Here is a 10298-nt window from a genome sequence, read left to right as displayed (position 1 = left end):
GAATTTGGGAAGCCACTCCGCTATAATTCACCGGACTGTCCGGTGTAACACCGGATTGTCCGGTGTGCCAAGCGGAGCAACGGTCGCAAGCGCAACGGTCGAGTTCAACGGTCGTCTGACAACGCTACAATGCGCGGACTGCGCGCGCAGAAGTCAGAGCAGGCGCAGATGGCACACCGTATAGTGAACAGGACCTGTCTGGTGCACCATCGGACTATCCGGTGGTCCACATGTCAGAAGCTCCAACGGTCGAACCCTAACGGTTGGGTGACATGGCTGGCGCACCGGACTGTCCGGTGCGCCCATCGATAGTAGAGTTCCCCAACGGCCATTTTGGTGGTTGGGGCTATAAATACCCCCCAACCACCACTCTTCAAGACATCCAAACATTCACTACTCCTCATTCAATACAAGAGCAATACACAACACTCCAAGACACAAATCAAAACCTCCGATCAAATCAAAGTCCATAATTCAACTCTAGTTTTTAGGACTTGTGAGAAGATCGACTTGTGTTCTTTTGTTGTTCTTGTTACTTGGTTGGCTTTCTTCTTCCTCTATTCTTGTTCCCAAGATCATTGTAATCAAAGCAAGAGACACCAAGTTGTGGTGGTCCTTGTAGTAGACTAAGTGTCCCATTTGATTGAGAAGAGAAGCTCACTCGGTCTAAGTGACCGTTTGAGAGAGGGAAAGGGTTGAAAGAGACCCAGTCTTTGTGACCACCTCAACGGGGAGTAGGTTTGCAAGAACCGAACCTCGGTAAAACAAATCACCGTGTCATCCGTTCTTATTCGCTTGTGATTTGTTTTCGCCCTCTCTTTCAGACTCAATTATATTTCTAACGCTAACCCCGGCTTGTAGTTGTGCTTAAATTCTATAAATTTTAGATTTGCCTATTCACCCCCCCTCTAGGCGACTTTCAAATTGGTTTAGACCAATTGAGATACTCTTAGATTGTCGGTTCACTCATGTATGTTGCTGGCGCAACAAGGCCCGATATCTCGTTTGCTGTGAGCAAATTGAGTAGGTTCATGTCAAACCTCGGGACTGATCATTGGCATGCACTTAAGCGGGTTATGCGCTACTTGCAAGGTATAATGAGTTATGGAATTCACTATTCTGGTCAGCATGCAGTATTTGAAGGATATAGTGATTCGAACTGGATATCTGATGCAGACGAGCTTTATGCCACCAGTGGTTATGTCTTTACTATTGGTGGAGGTGCGGTATCATGGAGGTCATGCAAGCAGACCATCTTGACGAGGTCAACCATGGGAGCCGAGCTAGCTACACTTGACACAGCAACCGTTGAGGCAGAATGGTTGCGTGAACTCTTGATGGACTTGCCGGTGGTTGAGAAACCAATTCCAGCTATCCTTATGAACTGTGACAATCAGACAGTGATTGCTAAAGTGACAAGTTCAAAGAATAATGGGAAGTCATCAAGACATGTCAAAAAACGATTGAAGTCTGTCAGAAAGTTGAGAAACTCCGGAGTTATAAGTGTGACTTATATTTCAACAGATAAAAATCTGGCAGATCCTTTTACCTAGGGACTACCATGTAATGTGATAGAAATCACGTCGAGAGAGATGGGTATGAGACCCGTATAAGTTGCCATGGTGGAAACCCAGTCTATGTGATCTGAGATCCCATGAATTAGGTCCTGGGAAGAACAAGCCATTGGTGAACTGAGGAGAGTAACCTTGGACCCTCTCTAAGCAAAGATGCAATACTCTCAAATGTTGTAAGGCAGGTTGGCTTTGTGCCTTAATGTGTTTTGTTGGCTTGTATTAGCAAAGATGTTGTCCTGCAGAACATTCTTGAAAGAACACACCTATATGAGTTGGACTGTCTAACGTCGCAGTCTATGAGATCTGGGTGATCTCTAGTAAACTCATGAAGAGACCTTAGAGTACGACGTATATGCTCCACCCGAGAAGGGGACTAATGGTAGCCAAGTATTGGTCATGGCTTCAAGTGAAACCCATTCACACAAAACTTGCAATTCAAGGCATAGTCCATTGTCCAAGTTGTGGGTTGGTGTAGCTTAGAGTTCTAGGCGGAAGTTCAACTTAACAGTCTCTCCTGAAACACTAGTATATTAAACAGTAGTGAACAGTGGCGAAAACTACAGATGGGCATTTGAGATCTGGTGGGGGATTGTTAGGATTTATAGGCTAGGCCCAATTGAGAAATTCAATTAAATCCAGGAAAATCTCAAAAGCCAATATATGTGTATGGCTAGGGAATGGTGGAACCAATAGCACCATATTGCTAGTTCTAGTGGAGTGGAGCTAGTTTAAATATGGAAGCCACACTCACTCACCAAGTCATGGATGAGAGGAGAGTGTGTGGAGAGCCACACGTGCGCGCTCGCTCGCCTCGCCTGGGCGGGGCGCATGACATGCGCGTGAATGGTCCGCCGAAATCCGGCCCCTCGCCTTGCGGGGGCGCAACTTCCTTTTGCCGTTTGAATTTTTTGGTTGCTTGGCTGTTAAGTTTAGAATCCTAACCGGTCGCTATAAAATCTAAACTGAACGCGAGATTTTCGCGGGCGGATAAGATCGAAGATAGCTATCTGTTCGCGGACTCGGCCCTATAAAAGGCGCCTGGCAGCCAGCATCCAGATCATCCCAGTTTCCGCTTTCGTCTCTCTTCACAGTTGAGCCGCCTTCAGTTCTCTTCATCCCGACCGCAGACGTGCATCTGCGATCAGGAGAGCAGGTCTCCGGAACCCTTCGCCTTCGAGATCCTGCACCGGGAGAGGGCGAATAAGGTTTTTGGTAAGCGTCCTCACGCGACTTCTCGTGATCTTCTGACCTCGTCGACCCTAATGATTTCGCTGCTTCGACGTTGTCGACCCTGCTGATTTCGCCCCCCCCCCCCCCCCCCCCCCCGCCATCTACCAGTATGTCTGATCAGTACACATCATGTGATTTGACTTTTTACTTCAGTTCTTCTGATTTGGTCATGATTTATATTCGGAATTTAATCTGCAAATTGTCTAATTCTTCAACAATATGAAGGACGGAATTGTCAGCTTATATGCTTCAACGTTTGTATTCTGTTAGACTCGAGGCTGTATGGTGAGCACATATTTTCGCTTCATGCAATCTCTACTCCTTTAAAGCAACTGTTACGTGCGCCGTGCGCCATGTGCAAAGCGCGTAGGTTTGTTCTTCTCCTCCGTTCTCGTCTAAAAATGGACCAAATAGACAGTTACACGACAAATGTGCCTTAAAAACTACCAAATCCAACATATGACAAGAAGTCACACGCAACACAAAGATCATGTAAAGTACCACATCGCTAGCTAAAGGAGGATGAGCAACCAAGTGAGCTATACAAAAGGGTCGAGCTTCTTTTCAACTCATATATTTCTTAGCCCCTTTTGGCTAAGATAAATTGTAATGTATGTTTTTAGCAGTTTAATACCAGATATATGGATCACATGTTTACTTTGATAATAAATTTATTTTTTTATGAGTATCAAATAAGATTGTGTGCAACATGCGCACGTGCATTGTACTAGTTTTCCTATAACAATAGTGTTGTAGCCTGTAGGATCACAGACCGACAATTTGATGTTTAACAATAAACAAGAGAATCCATACTACTATAGTTTAATTTTTATATTACATGTTAGTGGTAGTATTACCGTGGTTTCGAGAACCGGGTGACAATAAAATTTGTGTTAGCGTGAATTCACTCTGAACGGTGAGCCACGGGGGGCTCGAAAGTGGATCTGAGACAGAGGGTTATATTGGTTCAGGCCGGAGCACTAGTCCAGTGTAGTGCTAATCGTAGTATTGCTTGGAGCATGTTATAGTTTGGTCTTGTGTGTAGTTGTGTTTTCGAAGATGGTGGTTGTCTTGCCCTTTTACAATGACAACTTGTATATCTGCCGGGGTGGAGTTCGACCTCCTGCTTCCGGGCAGCGTAGCCCCTATAGTGTCGTCTGCTAGGTCGTGTGCCGCCATACCCATGGTATGGCGTCGCGTCTTGTTCGTTCGCCATACAGGTTCTTGTAGCTATTCTGGTGAGAACGTAACAGTGTTTGTGGGTCTCGCTGATTCAACTCGTGTTGAGGTTTAGGGACGTCTTCAGTACATCTTCATCTTTTGTCATCCCATCTGCGTCACCTTTCATCATGCGTAGGCGTACGCCTGATACGTCGTATTGCCCCATCCCTTCTGGCATATGGGTCACTGTAAAGACTTCGATGCTAAGGTTCTCGCGGCTGGGGTTGACTAGTCCCACCGGTTAGCGGGGATACTCTCCAGAACGTATCCGACGTTGTGCTTGATAGGCACCCTTCGTTACCGCTTCCTTGGTTCAGACATGGCTTGGTGATGATCTGTCTCATCGTGTCGTCGTTTCTTGATAGCACTAGGTCAGCTCTTCCCTGCTGTAGATATGCTCGCTAGAGAGTCGGTTGTCGTCTTACTAGGTTGCTCGATAGACAGGTTGATCGGAAGCCCCGCCTCGCCGAGTTGCTCATTGTTCGGCAAGCGGGTTGGTGGGCATTCTCGCCTCGTCGGGTTGCTCGACAAGCAGGCTGATTGGTTAGTAGACCGTCTTCGAGAGATCTTTTGGGTCTTCTTCGGGCACCAGATTCCTGGGTACGCGACAAGTTTCTTCTGATATGTGTGTTTATTTTGACTAGTGTATGGCACGTGGCCAGCCGCGCGTGACCACATTTGGTTGTTGTACCCAGGTATGAAAACAAATTTGAACAGAATATAAGTATAGAATGCGCAGGCACAGAACCAAATATAAGCATATAACATTGTTTTTCTCTAACAGTTGATATCAGTTGTAGAGTTAATTTAGACTACAATAAAAAATATATAGTAAGTAGCCTTCAACCACCGTACATCAAGACCTAGCAACAGTGTGCTTGCAGGTGTTAAGTCCATATGTATAGATCCACAAATAGGCTAACGGCTGGTTCATATATAAAGGGAAGCATTCATGGTCCAAAAGTGATGGTGATCCTGATAGGTGCACAAAAAACAAATACCTGTGTACAAGAGAGAAAAATATTAGATCTGTTGAAAGTCCCCCCCCATAGTTTGCTGATGTGTATTGGGTAAAAGGGTGAGTGGAATACATTGTGTTGACTGTGTATAAAGATAAATATTTGTTGTGTATGACTAAGGATCGCACATGGTGTTATACCTTCATTGAGCTGATCTAGGAGCTTTTCTTTCTGGGATAATTGTTGTATTATCGTGGAAAATAAGATCTCCCATTTAAAATGAGGTCGTAGTTGTTATTGCTATTATGTCCAACAATCTTTTGTAATACATACCTTTTCGGTGGTGATGATAACTCTTGCTTGTTGAGTTCACTTGTACGTTGGTCATCACCCTGTGGTTAAATGCATAAAATCTGTGAATCTAGTTTGCTATGACAAAGTGGAAGTCCATTTTGTCTTCATTTATTTATTTTATAAACTAAAAATTTGTTGCTAGTGAGTTTTGTCTGTATTAATTTATATTTGCGGTATTAGAATGCAATAGATACATAACTATGTGAGTGTATGGAAGTTTAGAATTTAGTAGTACTAAAGGTACCTTTATGTACTGTAGCATATCTGAATATGTTAGAACGCGTAGCGCCAGTTGAATAGACTTTATCAAGTTGTATGCATGAAAAAATAAGATGTTTCTAATAGGTTGTACATGGCAAGAAAACAAGAAGTTTCGTACCTCGTTTCTTTCGTTGCTACAGGTAGATAGTTTCACCAAAGATGTTGTTGGAGAGTTTTGTGTGACCGGAAGGCTCGGTACTTCATCTCGTGTATACAACTCTTGAGGATGGTTAGGCATGTTAGATGGCATGAAGGCATGTCTTACATGATTTGTTAAAATAGACAGAATAGAGAAGACTATTTGTGACAGAGTAGGCTGACATATTGATGGCAACTGCAAGTTCAGTCACATAACAGCGGCTAGGTCTGTTGGGGGACCTTGAGAAGTTGTAACTGCTGTAACAAGATTGTCACAAGGTTTTCCTACTATTTTTCTGGTATGCTATCAAAACAAAAGAACTCTGCTTCACATGTTCCATCAGTGACAATGAAGTTGAGCTTGTGCCTATCATTTGGAATTGTCAGTGCTTTGAAGCATTATTAAGTATGTAGCAAAGATAAGGCTTTATCAAGCTGAAAGCAATGGTGATAAACCAAGTGTAGCTGTAATCGTTGCAACGAAGAACATGTTGAATTAAGTAGCACCGTGAAGGAAGAACAAATTGGAGTAAGTGTTAATTTCCTCACCCATGGAAGCTCGAAGGATTAGAGATATTAGCTCTAGTGCTTAGCTGAAATTCAGTTATTTGGGTCACATAAAGGACCTAACACGCACGCATGTTCATTTTGCTTCTCACACATTTCGTCGAACAGGCGGCTTGCATCGCTTGGGGAGCTGCTGTCATGACGCCCTGTAGTCGAGCGCATTATGAATCCTTTGTTCCTATCAAAAATTCTATATGGCTATGTTTTAAAAAATAAATTTGTATTAGACACATGAAAACACTGTTGATGTCTCTATTTTGTTTCTCACACATTTCGTAGAACAGGCGGCTTGCATCGCTTGGGGAGCTGCTGTCATGACGCCCTGTAGCCGAGCGCCATGGTGGTTCGAGCAGTGGATGTTCGCCGGAGGAGGAGCACATGAAACGGTGTGTGGCGGCAACATCAGCCGTGAGTAAATGAAGTTGTCGGAGGAGGCAAGAACTGAGGAAGTTCACCGATGGAGGCAAGAACAAGGAAAGTTCGACGGAAGAGGCCATACCAGCGTGAGCATCGGAGTTCTCCCATCCCCAGCACAACAGCGCCCTCGCCGCACATGCATTGCCGGTCGACCGAAGGTAGTGAAGCCCGTGGTCGAGTGCGTTGCTGGCGTCTGCGGTCTCTGCCATCTGCTCGATGGCCAACTCAAGGTACCCATAGCAAGCTGTGGCGTCAATACGCCCGTGCAGGAGACGACCGACGTGGATGGATCGTCGTCGTCTTCTTCGTCTTGGTCGCAATGAGCACAACCGGAAATCTCCGACCTGAGACAACCTTATGCTGGACAAACAAAATGCAGCAAATTTAAATGCCATAAATTGAAGAAGGCAAAATTTGAACTTCATACATACCATTTGACACAAACGAGATCAGTTGTGCACCTAAACGAAACAATCGACGAAGCAAGAATGAGAGCACAACTGTGGAAATAAACGTGTCGACGACCAAGTTGGCAGCTAGATATGATCGAAGCACAAATTTGGAACCAGATGTTCATCTGCACTTCTTGCGAACCAGTTAACCAAAAGAAAATACTTATCGTTTAGATCTCAATCTCCACGCACCGAAGCAACAGTATCTCCAAAAAGCAAGAGGATCTCAAGTAGAGGAGGCTGGATATGATCGACGAACGGATCTAGATCCAGGTATCGACCGAATCAAAAGGGACGACGAAAGACAAAGGAGAAAAATGTATCTAACCAAAGAGACGCAGCCGGTGAGCAAGCCAAGAGAAGGCGAAGTCTTCGGGCGGAAGCGGAGTCTTTGACGCTGACGAAACCCAAGTGACGCGGAGAGGATGAAAGCGAGACGAAGCAACTGGTAGAAAGCGAGATGCGGCGTCCTGACAGATGGAGACTGGAGAGGTGTGCGATGGAAATCTCTAGAGAAAGCCGCTGGAGAGTTGTGCGATGGAAATCTCTGGAGAAAGCTACAGCCGCCGTGTCTTTTTTTCCCACCCAACTCGGCGCTGCTGCAACCGCACAGAGAAAAACGTTGATTCCATATCCAACGACCCACGATTTGTTGTCGACGTCGATAGGCTTACAGGAGCCGTTTTGTACCGGCTTTAATAGAATAGAAATTTCTATATACTTTCTTTTTTTCTCTAGATCATTTTATTATTTATGCATTGGAGCCTTCGATTAACAATGCCGGTGACTAAATTACTGCCTTTGCAACAAGGGGGACACGAGCTGATGAGCATTTTGGATCATTAAAACAAAAACTCGATCTATAAAGAGCAATACAACCCCTGGACATGTGCTAAGGACTAGTTTGGAAACTCAAATCCCCTTCGGGATTGAAGGGGATTGAAGAGGAAATTAGTTCATTTCCACCTTAACCCCCTCCAATCCTGAAGGTTCTGAGGTTTCCAAAGTAGCCCTAAGAGTTTTTTTATGCGGGTAGAGAAAAACTAAGAACTCCCTACCACCTATACAAATCGTAGTCTATATATGAGAATGATTATGACTAGAGTGTCTTACCATGGAACAAACGAGAAGAGTTTTTAAACCCTAGCATAAATTTGTACTCACGAAAAGCCGAATTTAAGTCCCAAGGAATGTTACTCAAACCACCTAATCAACACACCTAAAAGTCTTTATATAGCATTTTAAATAATGACAGAGTAAGAAGAAACAATAATAAATAAACACATTATGATATGCCTTTGTCTCAAGGTCTACACCTTAGACGTGTTTGGAAACGAGCCGAGCCGAGCCAGGCTCGGCTCGGCTCGGTGAGGCTCGGTGGAATAGCGAGCCGAGCCAGGCTCGGCTCGGTCACTTACCGAGCTCGGTAATGAGGCTCGGCTCGGCTCGATATAGGCTCGCGAGCCGGCTCGGCTCGGCTCGCGAGCCTGTACACTCAAGTACTCAACAACATTAATTATAGTCATTAGCTCAAATTTGAAGCACAATATGTTCCATGTAATAAAAAATTATGTCCTTGCACTCTAGTTCCTTGTGAGTTGTGACCAAAACAGCACAATTACACACTGGTCAACGGAGATTCGAGTAAGCAGTAGTTTGGACCGAGCCTCGAGCCGGCTCGCGAGCCTCACCGAGCCGGCTCGGCTCGGCTCGTTAGTGTAGCGAGCCACAGAATTAGGCTCGGCTCGAGCTCGTTTAGGCTCGCGAGCCTCACCGAGCCGAGCCGAGCCTGATCGAGCCCGAGCCGGCTCGCGAGCCTCGAGCTTTTTTTCCAGCCCTGAGTGTAGTAGCCCAAATGCTTAGATTATACCCTGTACAAGTGCTAAAAAAGTAAAAAATTACTTAGATCTTGAAATGGAAGAGATTTTGTTCTCTCTTAATTAGTTCTAGCAATATTGAGTCATGCTTTGATAGCTTGTGGAGATGATTGTCCAAGATTTTGAAAGTCAGCCTTGAACTCATAGGCTGTAGACTTTTACAAGACATGATGATTGAAATGTTGACTGAGATTGTGACATAACTTTTCCATCGCTGTGAGGTAGCTTTTAAGTTAATTTCAGATTCCTCGATCCTTGTTATTAATTTTGAATTTTTATGAAACATTCTTAGTTTTTCTAGGCTAAGAATTAGTTTTAATACATTGGAACGATTCAACAAATCATATATTAATATATATAATATTAAATGACTGCAAATTTTGATACAGATTAAATATTCTTACTTATCATAATATTTGTGCACACAATCCTACTAGCTGGTGTTATTTTAAAATTTTTAATCATACTTAAGAGAATTTTGGTTATCCTATTATTTTTCTGACAACTTGTTCGGATGCCACCATAGTTTACAAAACCAGTAAAAACCGGCGCTAAACCGGTCGGTTTACCGAAACCGTCGGGGTGCGGTTTCGATAAACCATCAGTTTTTTTCAAAAAGTGTTCTAAATTCAAAAAATTTGAAAAAAACATAAAAAACTAAAAACCGCTGGTCAAGGTTCTTATGGCGTCGCCTAGGCGACGCCTAGGCGTCCAGGCGACTCTAGTTGCTAGGCGTCGGCGTCGCCGCGCCTTGGCTGCGTATGGCGTCGCCACGGCGCGCCTAGGCGTCGCCATGGCGTCCAGTTCCGCCACGGACGCGGGAGTTTTTGAGGGCCGCTGGCCGCTGCTTCCCGCGCGTAGCCGCGTACAGAGTTTTAGCCTTACTGTTTTAGGGTTTGCAGCCGCCTCTCTTCCATCCTGAGCGCCGCCTCTGCTGTCTGCTCCAGTGCGCCGCGCCGCCGCTCCTCCATCTAGCGCCGCCTCTGCTCCAGTGCGCCGCGCCGCCTCTGCTCCAGTGCGCCGCACGGCCTTTGCTCCAGTGCCGCCGCGCCGCCTGCTCCAGTGCGCCGCGCCGCCTGGCGCCTGCTCCATCTAGCGCCGCCTCTCCTCCAGTGCTTTCCTCAGGTCTTCCTCTTCCTCTGCTATTCCTCTTCCTCTTCCTCTGCTCTTCCTCAATTCATCTGTTGAGTGCTGCTGCTCGCCTGCTCTCCCTCTGTCCCTCATCTCCTATTTTGTATGCAGCAAGCC

The sequence above is a fragment of the Zea mays genome, chromosome 8 (genome assembly GCF_902167145.1).
Source record: "Zea mays cultivar B73 chromosome 8, Zm-B73-REFERENCE-NAM-5.0, whole genome shotgun sequence".
In the NCBI taxonomy this organism is placed as follows: Eukaryota; Viridiplantae; Streptophyta; class Magnoliopsida; order Poales; family Poaceae; genus Zea; species Zea mays.
Note: the sequence above shows the minus strand (reverse complement) of the source record.